This window comes from Heptranchias perlo, chromosome 6, assembly GCF_035084215.1.
Source record: "Heptranchias perlo isolate sHepPer1 chromosome 6, sHepPer1.hap1, whole genome shotgun sequence".
Classification (NCBI taxonomy): domain Eukaryota; kingdom Metazoa; phylum Chordata; class Chondrichthyes; order Hexanchiformes; family Hexanchidae; genus Heptranchias; species Heptranchias perlo.
Genome location: NC_090330.1, coordinates 41,803,979 through 41,813,744, shown reverse-complemented (window position 1 = coordinate 41,813,744; position 9,766 = coordinate 41,803,979).

Genomic DNA, 9,766 nt, shown 5'->3' with positions numbered 1-9,766 from the left:
AGAAAGTCGAAGATGTCAGGTCAGGTCAGTCAGGATCTCTTTTGTCAAGCTGATGGACTACGTCTGGCCTCGCTATCTATGCTGAGGATGTTTAGTCAGCTCACCACAGGACTTCCTGCTAACAGTGTATAAAACGCAGCTCAAACAAGGGCTCAGCGTACAGGATCCCTCAGGAGCAGCAGACTAGAGTTGTTAAGGCGGACGTGCTGACAGGAGCCCAACGCCCGTGTCAGAAGAAGGAAAGAAGTCTGCAAAAGGCAGGATCTGTGGGATCCAAGAGGGTGGGGGACGTGAGGACCGCGAGGCCACGGCGCGAGCTCTACCCAGAGTGAAAGCGGGTACTATATCTCCAGTTTCCATTCTGTAAACTGCTGCTTAAATACTGAGTGAATTAAACTGTTCTTTGTAATAAAGTACATGCAACCAAAAACCAATTGGGGTCGACTCAAATCTTTCGGAGTAGTGGAGCAGGGGCTCCCTGAGCGGCCGTAGACTGTACATCTATTCCCAATACAAGGCGTTGGATTGCATTAACACAGGAATATAGTACAAGTAAAAAGAGGTTATACTGTTGCTCTATACAGCATTGGCCAGACTTGCTCCTGTAGTACTACATGTGTCCTGATCAGCTAATCACAGGAAGGGCATTTTTGGTTTTGGGAGTTAAAGTAGTAAGCATTTAAGACAATTCCAAGTATTACCAAGTTAACTTACAATGATAGGTTAAGGGAGTTGCTTGTCTCTGGAAAAGAGAAAAATTCTATAAGAAAAGACTTGCCAACTGCTGGATGATCCTTCTTTCACTTCTATCTCTAACCCTTTTTTTCCATTGCAATCTTTCAATTTTATTGATATATCTATGGTCAAGTCTCCTCTTAACTTTTTGCATTTGTTCCTCCTACTCTGTACATACACCATCCTAAATACAGCTCTCCCTCCCTATGTTGAAATCCTCTACTCTCACTCATTCTTTCCCAAACTCAATATTGTGGAAATCTTTACCTCCCTCAGTATATCCTTCCTCAAACAACCTACGTGCTTTTAAAACCCAAGCTTCATGATTTACCTCAAGGATAATTTTAACCCTAGACGCTCAGAAGATACTGGGCTGGTGGGCAGTTAAAATGCTCCAGGTTACTTACCTGCAAGAAAGCCGCCCAGATCTCACCGTTTCCGATCTTAACGGAAGCTTCTGGACAAGTGGCGATGCCATCCATCCTAAGCAGGTGGGGTCCTAATTGATATTTGCTAATCTGGGTCCGATGACATCATTGGGCCTTGACAACAATTTTAACTTGTGTCTCCGAAGGGTGGGCAGTGAAAATACTAAGTTTTCGGAGCTGGACTGCCTCCCAGTTGCAATGCGCCCACTTCCAGGTTTGACTCAGACGTGTTTGGATGCATGCACTTTCCTGACACCCGGAAGTCCTGCTGGCACTTAAAGCCAGCGGGCTGATATTTAAAGAGCCATTTTAGGCATATAAACCACTTAAGGCGATTAATTTTGAGTTGTATTGAGTTACACAAACCATTTTAACTTCTTCTAAACGTGTCTCTTGTGGCCTCTGGAACATGCCATGGAAACGGAGGCGAGTTGCAGCCGGCACTGTTAAACCAGTGATTGATACATGTATAAAAGGTGAGTTTTTGCAGCAGGGCACTCAGTTCTCTCAGACAAACCTTTGGCTGGGAGATCTTTGTGTTTAGACTGAGATTTCTTTGTTTACACTGAGAATTCTTGTGTTCAGACAAATTTACCTACATTTTGGACCCCCTCAAACTGACAACATCAGGATGGTGGGGGGGTGCAATGGATCTATTTAACAGTACATCTGAAGAGGAGGCACATCACCATTCCTGGCAGGCACAGTGTGCAGTTCTGGGACTTGCGGGTGCATGAGGCAGAGGTGCACCACAAGGACCTGCAGAAGAGCAGAGAGGGGACCAGCAGGGGGGCCGAGGTCGCAGGAGGCATTATCCACATGAGAGGGTGTACAGGCAGAGGCTGAGCATCCTGGACCTCTCTCCAGGAGCAGTGCCTACGAAGGCTAAGATTGAGTCACCAGGTGGTCACAGACATCTGCAGGTTCCTTCATGCAGAACTGTTCCCGACTGGGCCTGTGGAAAACTATAAAGACCACATTAATGTAGAAATACGTGAACAGTTACTAAACTTAAAAGAGAAAAGCATGATGGGTATTTGACCAATGTTAACTCCTTGACTCCCATACATAGGGTAGTTACAATTTCACACACACACACAGAAAATCACAATTGTCCTTAGTACGTTGATAATTAAGTTGGCTGTCCAGGTGCTTGGTACTGTCTGGCCTCCCCCCCCTCCCCCCGTGTAGATAAGGATATTGCTGGCTTATAATATAATGAGAATACAGCTTCTTGAGAGGCCATGTAGCCTTGATTCTGACTTCAGCCTTACTGATTAACCAGCTTGGAATTTAGGGAGTTAGTGTTCTCTCATGCCTGTAAAGCCTACGTGCCAAAGCAGGAATGAGCTATGGGTGTCAGAGGGGGGGTTCCCTATTTTTGATTGACCAACCACTTGACCACTGAGAGTGTACATGTACGCCCATATTCAATGATAGACAGACATTACTGAATTAAGTGTATAAAAGATAACAGCTTCCTTTGTTCGATTGGAAGTCGTAGTTTCAACCCTTGATTGAGATACACTTCCAACTTGTACAAGTTTCTTAATAAATTCTTACTTGTCTGAATTAAGTGTTTGGAGTTAATGCATTGTGTATAATAGGTAATTAAGTTTTCGACAGGCCCGGGGGCCCCGCGTTGTCCGTCGCACTCAAAGTAACCACTGCCGTCAATTTCTTCACCTCCAGATCCTTCCCGGGCACCACTGGTTACATCTCCAGGGTCTGTCAGTCGTCTGCACATAAGTGTATATGACAGATCATGGATGGCTTGTTTGCCATGGCATCCGACTACGTCAACTTCCCCTGCGACAACACCAGCCAGACTGAGAGGATAGTGGGTTTCCATTCTCTGGCTGGCTTCCCTTGGGCACAGGGTGCAACTGATTGCACACACATGTAGCAATTCGAGCACCTCCACACGAGCCAGGAGTGTTCATCAACTGAAAGGGCTATCACTCCATCAATGCGCAACTGGTTTGCGACCACCGGAAGAGGTTTCCGAAGGTGTGTGCCAAATTCCCTGACAGCTGCCATGATTCCTTCATTTTAAGCGAGTCCAACATCCCAGCCCCCTTCCACGCACAAGACAGACTTAAGGGCTGGTTCCTTAGAGACGGGGGTTACCCCCTGCGGACGTGGCTCATGACACCTGTGAGAAACCCTGCCAATGAGGCAGAGCAGCGGTACAACGACAGGCACATCACTAACAGATCTGTCATTGAACAAGCCGTAAGAATGCTGAAGATGTGCTTCAAGTGCCTGGATCGATCTGGGAGAACCCTTCATTACTCACCAGCGAGGGTGTGTAGAATAATAGTGGTGTGTTGCATCCTGCACAATATCACTCAACGGAGAGGGTTACAGGTAGAGGAGCTCTAAAGTGCTCATGAAGCATCCGCATCTGCCGGCAACATGAAGAAGACGATGAGGAGGAGGAGGAGGATGAGGATGAGGAGGATAAAGGTGGGCAGCCCATCGTCAGAGCAGCGGCTGCTCGTGATGCCTGGGATTCACTCGTATCTAACAGGTTCTCATAATGAGATCTGCAAAATGAAGATGAACTGCTCAGACCACCTGGAACAACCAACACCACCAACACCAACACCCCCCACCTCCGTTTGCATAAAACAGTCCAACCACGCATACACCCATTGTAAACACACCCAATGGGTGGCATCAAGTCTTGGCATTCATGATGAAGCACATGAAAGGGCAATTTCACAAAGGGGACTCAAGAATGGGCAAGACGTGGCAGTGGTAGTGAGAATTATAACATTTAATAAAAAACAAATACAAATGAAAAACATGACATTGTGTCAGACACCCTTGTGCTTCCCTTGGTGATTACAAAATCTTAGCCTTCCTCTTCCTGGCGCTTCTACGTGATGCATCCCCTGTGACTAAGGCAGAGGTAGTGGCAGGTTGCTCAGATTCATGCCCTGTCTGCTTAGATGCTTTCGGCCTATGACCTCTGGGTTTTGAAGCCCGTGAGGGCCCCGCCAAAGACTGGTCCACCTGAACCTGTGCAGGGGCAGACTCGGACATTGGGAGAAGAGGCAGCATTGTTCGTACTGGTTGTGTGGGGGGCAACGGGTGAGACACGGGAGCACATTGAGTGGAGTCTCCACTTCCATGTCCCCTTTCACCATCATCCCTCTCCCGGGCCGGCACAACATCACTCCCACCACTCTGCTGGACAGCAGGGTGGTGGGGAGATGTGCCGCTTTCTAACGCCACAGATGAAGTTTCTGTCTGTCTGTTTAAGGTGGCAGCCATGTTGGCATTCAGAGTCTGCACGGCCGTTGTCATGGGCTGCATGGTCTCATTTGTGAGCTGTGCTTGAAGCTCAATGGATGCTGCCACTCTCTCCAGACATTGGTGGCACAGGTAAGTGCAGACATTCCTGCACTTACCTGTGCCACCAATCCACTAGCGATGGAGTTGGACTCCTCCATCCTATCCGCTATTGTGGAGAATGTTCATGACATCTTTTCCAATACCTCGCAAAGTAGAGCTGTACCTCGATCGTTCTCACTCTCAATGATGTCCCCCAGGGTTCATCATCTGCATTCAGCTGAGCAGAGCTTGGAGAAGAGGGAGCCCCCTGACTCAGACTCTCCACGGCTGCCCCTGCCACTATTATCTGCTCGTACACACTTGTGAGCGTTGAATCACCTGGTGACAACCCTACTATCTGGCTAACAGAACCCACCGAAGTGCCAGTATCAACACTGGTGCATGGATGTGATGTGACGGTGCGCCCTCAGAGCAATTGAGCTTCTCTGAGGAATCGCCTTCTTCCATGGTGCCTGCCTCTTCATCAATCCTTGAAGGCCTTCGAAGAGAACACAAAGCAATATTAACAATCATCGCAGAAGTTAGTTTGCAACGAGCGTACTGAGGTGTGCAACAGTTCAATCATTGATGACATCAATTCATGATGTATGTGAAGTATGTTAAAGTTCTATCACCAGCCGTTTGCGGGTTGCTAGTCTCGTCATCTCCGACAGCCAGGCATTCAACCGTGCAGCTAATATCCAACACCTCCTTCTCCGCATCTGTCAGGGGCACCATTTGTGGTGGCCCCTCTCTAATCCTACTTCTCTCCATTGCATTTTGTGCTCTCTTCTCCTACAAGGAGAGAAAGAGCAGATGTGTGAGTGAGTGAGTGTGACGGGGTCACCCGATGGATGCATTGCTTTGAGTGAGTGTGACGGGGTCACCCGATGGATGCATTGCTTTGAGTGAGTGTGACGGGGTCACCCGATGGATGCATTGCTTTGGGTGAGGCTGACGGGGTCACCCGATGGATGCATTGCTTTGAGTGAGTGTGACGGGGTCACCCGATGGATGCATTGCTTTGAGTGAGTGTGACGGGGTCACCCGATGGATGCATTGCTTTGAGTGAGTGAGACGGGGTCACCCGATGGATGCATTGCTTTGAGTGAGGCTGACAATGAAACAGGTGCATCAGAGGGTGACTATCAGATCGATTCATCTCATTGCATCAGGATTTGAATGAGTGGGAGTGGTGGGTTCACAAATGGGAATTGAGCAAGAACACAGAAAGTGAAGGTAAGTTTATAATGAGACTTAAGTGGGCATGAGGAGTGATGTGATGGAGTAAGTTTGGCAAGACAGAGTGAGAGGAGAGGTAATGTAAACCACAGGATGTAGGTGAATCAGTAACTGTACTCACTTTTCCTGACCTGGTTAGGTCATTAAAGCGATTCCTGCACTGCACCCACAACCTTGCCACCCTGCTCCTGCTGCTGACCTCCTCTGCCACCTCCAACCACGCCTTCTTGGTGGCAGAGGCAGGACGCTTCCTCCGGTCATCCAGGTACACCCACCCACTGAGTTCCTGCCGCCATGTTAAAGTTATGCCCCAGGTGTCCACAATTTAAGTTATAAGGGCGGTTACGGATATTTGGCTTACTTTTTTTGGAGAAACAGACTGAACTGATCTGACTGAAGTTTTCAGGATTATAAGGGGAATTGAGAAAATTGATCCTGGAAAAAAACTGTTTAAGTACCAGGGGCACAAGTTAAAAAGTTGTAAATTAAGGTAGCAGAATGGGTTGGTGCAGTGGGTTGGACATTAGCATTCACCTGTGGGACCAGGATTTAAATCCAGCCCAGGCTTATGTTCTGTCTTTTTAAAAATTCATTCATGGGATGTGGACGTCATTGGCAAGGCCAGCATTTTTTGCCCATCCCTAATTGCCCTTGAGAAGGTGGTGGTGAGCCGCCTTCTTGAACCGCTGCAGTCCATGTGGTGAAGGTTCTCCCACAGTGCTGTTAGGAAGGGAGTTCCAGGATTTTGACCCAGCGGCGATGAAGGAACGGCGATATATTTCCAAATCAGGATGGTGTGTGACTTGGAGGGGAATATGCAGGTTGTGGTGTTTCCATGAGCCTGCTGCCCTTGTCCTTCTAGATGGTAGAGGTCGCGGGTTTGGGAGGTGCTGTCGAAGAAGCCTTGGTGAGTTGCTGCACTGCATCCTGTGGATGGTACACACTGCAGCCACGGTGTGCTGGTGGTAGAGGGTGTGAATGTTTAAGATGGTGGATGGGGTGCCAATCAAGCGGGCTGCTTTGTTCTGGATGGTGTCGAGCTTCTTGAGTATTGTTGAAGCTGCATTCATCCAAGCAAGTGGAGAATATTCCATCACACTCCTGACTTGTGCCTGCTTGTGGAAAGGCTTTGGGGAGTCAGGAGGTGAGTCACTCGCCACAGAATACCCAGCCTCTGACCTGCTCTTGTAGCCACAGTATTTATATGGCTGGTCTAGTTAAGTTTCTGTTCAATGGTGACCCCCAGGATGTTCATGGCGGGGGTTTCGGCAATGGTACATGTCAACGGGAGGTGGTTAGACTCTCTCTTGTTGGAGATGGTCATTGCCTGGCATTTGTCTGATGTGAATATTACTTGCCACTTATCAGCCCAAGTCTGGATGTTGTCCAGGTGTTGCTGCATGCGGCTGTAAGGGTCCTTTCCTTACTATTACGGTATTTTGTGAAATCAGTTTGGATGGTCTTAATTCAGTTTCTATTGAATATTGGCCCCCATCACATACTTAGAAAATCACAGGATTGTAGGTGTAGGACTGTTGCACTGATGCATTTGGGGGGTCTTCTTTTGAGGCTGGGGCTAAGAAGCATTACAAAATAGAGGAAACTTTACATATTATTTTTCAATCTGAATTTAAAGGTTAAATACAACATATATCTCTGTAAAACAGAATGCATAATTTTTCAATAAAATTATTTCTTCATTTCAATAGACTACATTGTGCCTTTCGCCTAATGTTACATGCAATAAAATATCCACCTGCTGTTCACATGTACATGAAATTTCCATAGAGGTCCTACTGATCGTTTGTCGTAACTCTGGTGGAAGATTGGTGGAAACCCCAGAGAAACATCATAAACACTATTGCTGTTAGAACTCGGGAGTAGATGATGCCTGGCAGTGATGAAACTTGAATGCATTTTCAAATCATTTTATATATATATATATATATATATATAAGCTTTTTTGAATTTTTCATATTGGAGGTAGATCTCTACTTTCCATTAATATCACTAACTGCCACCAATAAAACTTTCCATTTACCTGTACTCCATGGAGCAGAGTTTCCACAAGCAGGGGAGGGGTGGGGGGTAGGGGTGGGGAGAGGTCCCTGCCTGCTGTAACTTCAGCTGATGTTATAAAGGGAGATCAGGAGAACACCCGTGGAAATTCCAGGTACATACCACCAACCACTACAAAAATATTCTCATAGAATCATACTGATAGAATCTCTATATGCTTGTATTTTTCACTATTAGCTAATGTTCAGCAGCAATAACTAATTAACAACTTAATATAGCACATTTAGCGTAGAAAAATGTTCCAAGGCACTTCACAGAGGTATAATCAAAAAGAAATAGTTAAGGGTGAGATGCCTGAAAAGATTGCCTAATTACTATTTTCCAATCCTATTCTTAACACGAAACAATGGAAGTAATAAAAACATCTTCAAATGTGCTTTTGTTTGGGAAAGGAGAAGAGTTAAAAGAGCCAAGCATTATTCTCATCATAAAAGCAAATACTGCAGATGCTGGAAATCTGAAAATGCTGGAAACAGAAAATGCTGGAAACAGTCAGCAGGTCAGGCAGCACCTGTGGAGAGAGAAACAAAGTTAACATTTCAGGTTTCTGTCTCCACAGATGCTGCCTGACTTGCTGTGTGTTTCAAGCATTTTCTGTTTTCATTTATTGTTCTCATCATGATGGTGTAATTTTATTTGATGTGCTGATTTGTTTTTCCCATTTATTTCTCAACAATTCTCTCTCCTTTTCTCCTGAAGCTTTTTTGCTGGAGTGTAAAGCTGTGGGATTCATGGGCTCCAAGTGTCCTCCACTACCTCAGCCATGCGACCATTATTAATGTGCATGACCTGACAGCAAGTGTCTTCAAGAGTGCAGCTGAGTCCGATTCTAGCTGAGCCCATTATTTTCCTCACCCGACATCCCTGCACATGAACTTCCAGCCGGGTTGCTGGATAGCATACAGGAAAGGGAGCCCCATCTGATATGCTATCTCAGCACTGGCTAGGAATCAAGCCTTCCTAGGCTGTATGGCTCAGCTATTTACTGGATAAACTCACTGAGATAAAGTTTTGTTTTGACTTGATTTATGTTACTGTATTGTGTGTTCAGAAATAAGCACAAAAAGGGTCGCCAAGTATTTCTTCAGAAATGCAGTGCAAACTATAAAATAGCTTTTAACACCATACTTTTATAAAAGTGCTATCTGATGAGTCTCTCCTCTTGCAGGAAGTGCAATGAGGCGCAAATGAAGTCTGATGGCAGCGTCTATGCAGAGACAGCTGAAACTATTGTTACACTATGTTAATTACCCTGCTGTGTAGCAGGCCAAAGCCATAACATTTTAGGAGAAGTGCTGGCAGGATGCAACTCCTGAGTGCTTTGATGGATATGTTTGTCTCTGTTTTAGGTGGATCCAATTATGATTTCTTTTCTCTTGCTGACTCTATAATGTTTCTGGGAATATGGGGAAATGTTCCACTGGTCTACACCTGTGGCAGTACAGAGATAGAAAATTAGGGAATGCACTAGAGCTGGCAAAGGCTTTCACTGCTGGCATACATAGGCCTCATTAAGGGCACAAAAAAAGTTGCACGAGGGCAGGACTTCCCTCCCCTGCATTTTCCGAGATTTTCTCTGAAATGTAATGTTTTCACTGAAAACTGGCATGAAGCTCCAAACTCACTTCCTCATCTTCAGTGCTAACTTTCTTAAAGGTGTGTGCAGCTGGTTTCTGAGTGAGTGTGAGCTTCTATTACTTTGCCTTTTTGGTTTGCTTGTGTTGCATTTAGTTTGGTGCATGTTACATTTTGGGTCTTTTCTACCTTTCCTAATCTAGATTTTTCGGCTGCTATATTTTAGATAGTCTCATACATGCGCCCTGATTCCCTGTGTCCCTGGGAGTATCGTTACTGGCCTTAATATCTAGGTTAGCTTTTATTCATGTGCGCAGGAAACAGAAAAACTTTTCTGCTAATTATTTTAGCTACTGGAATCATCT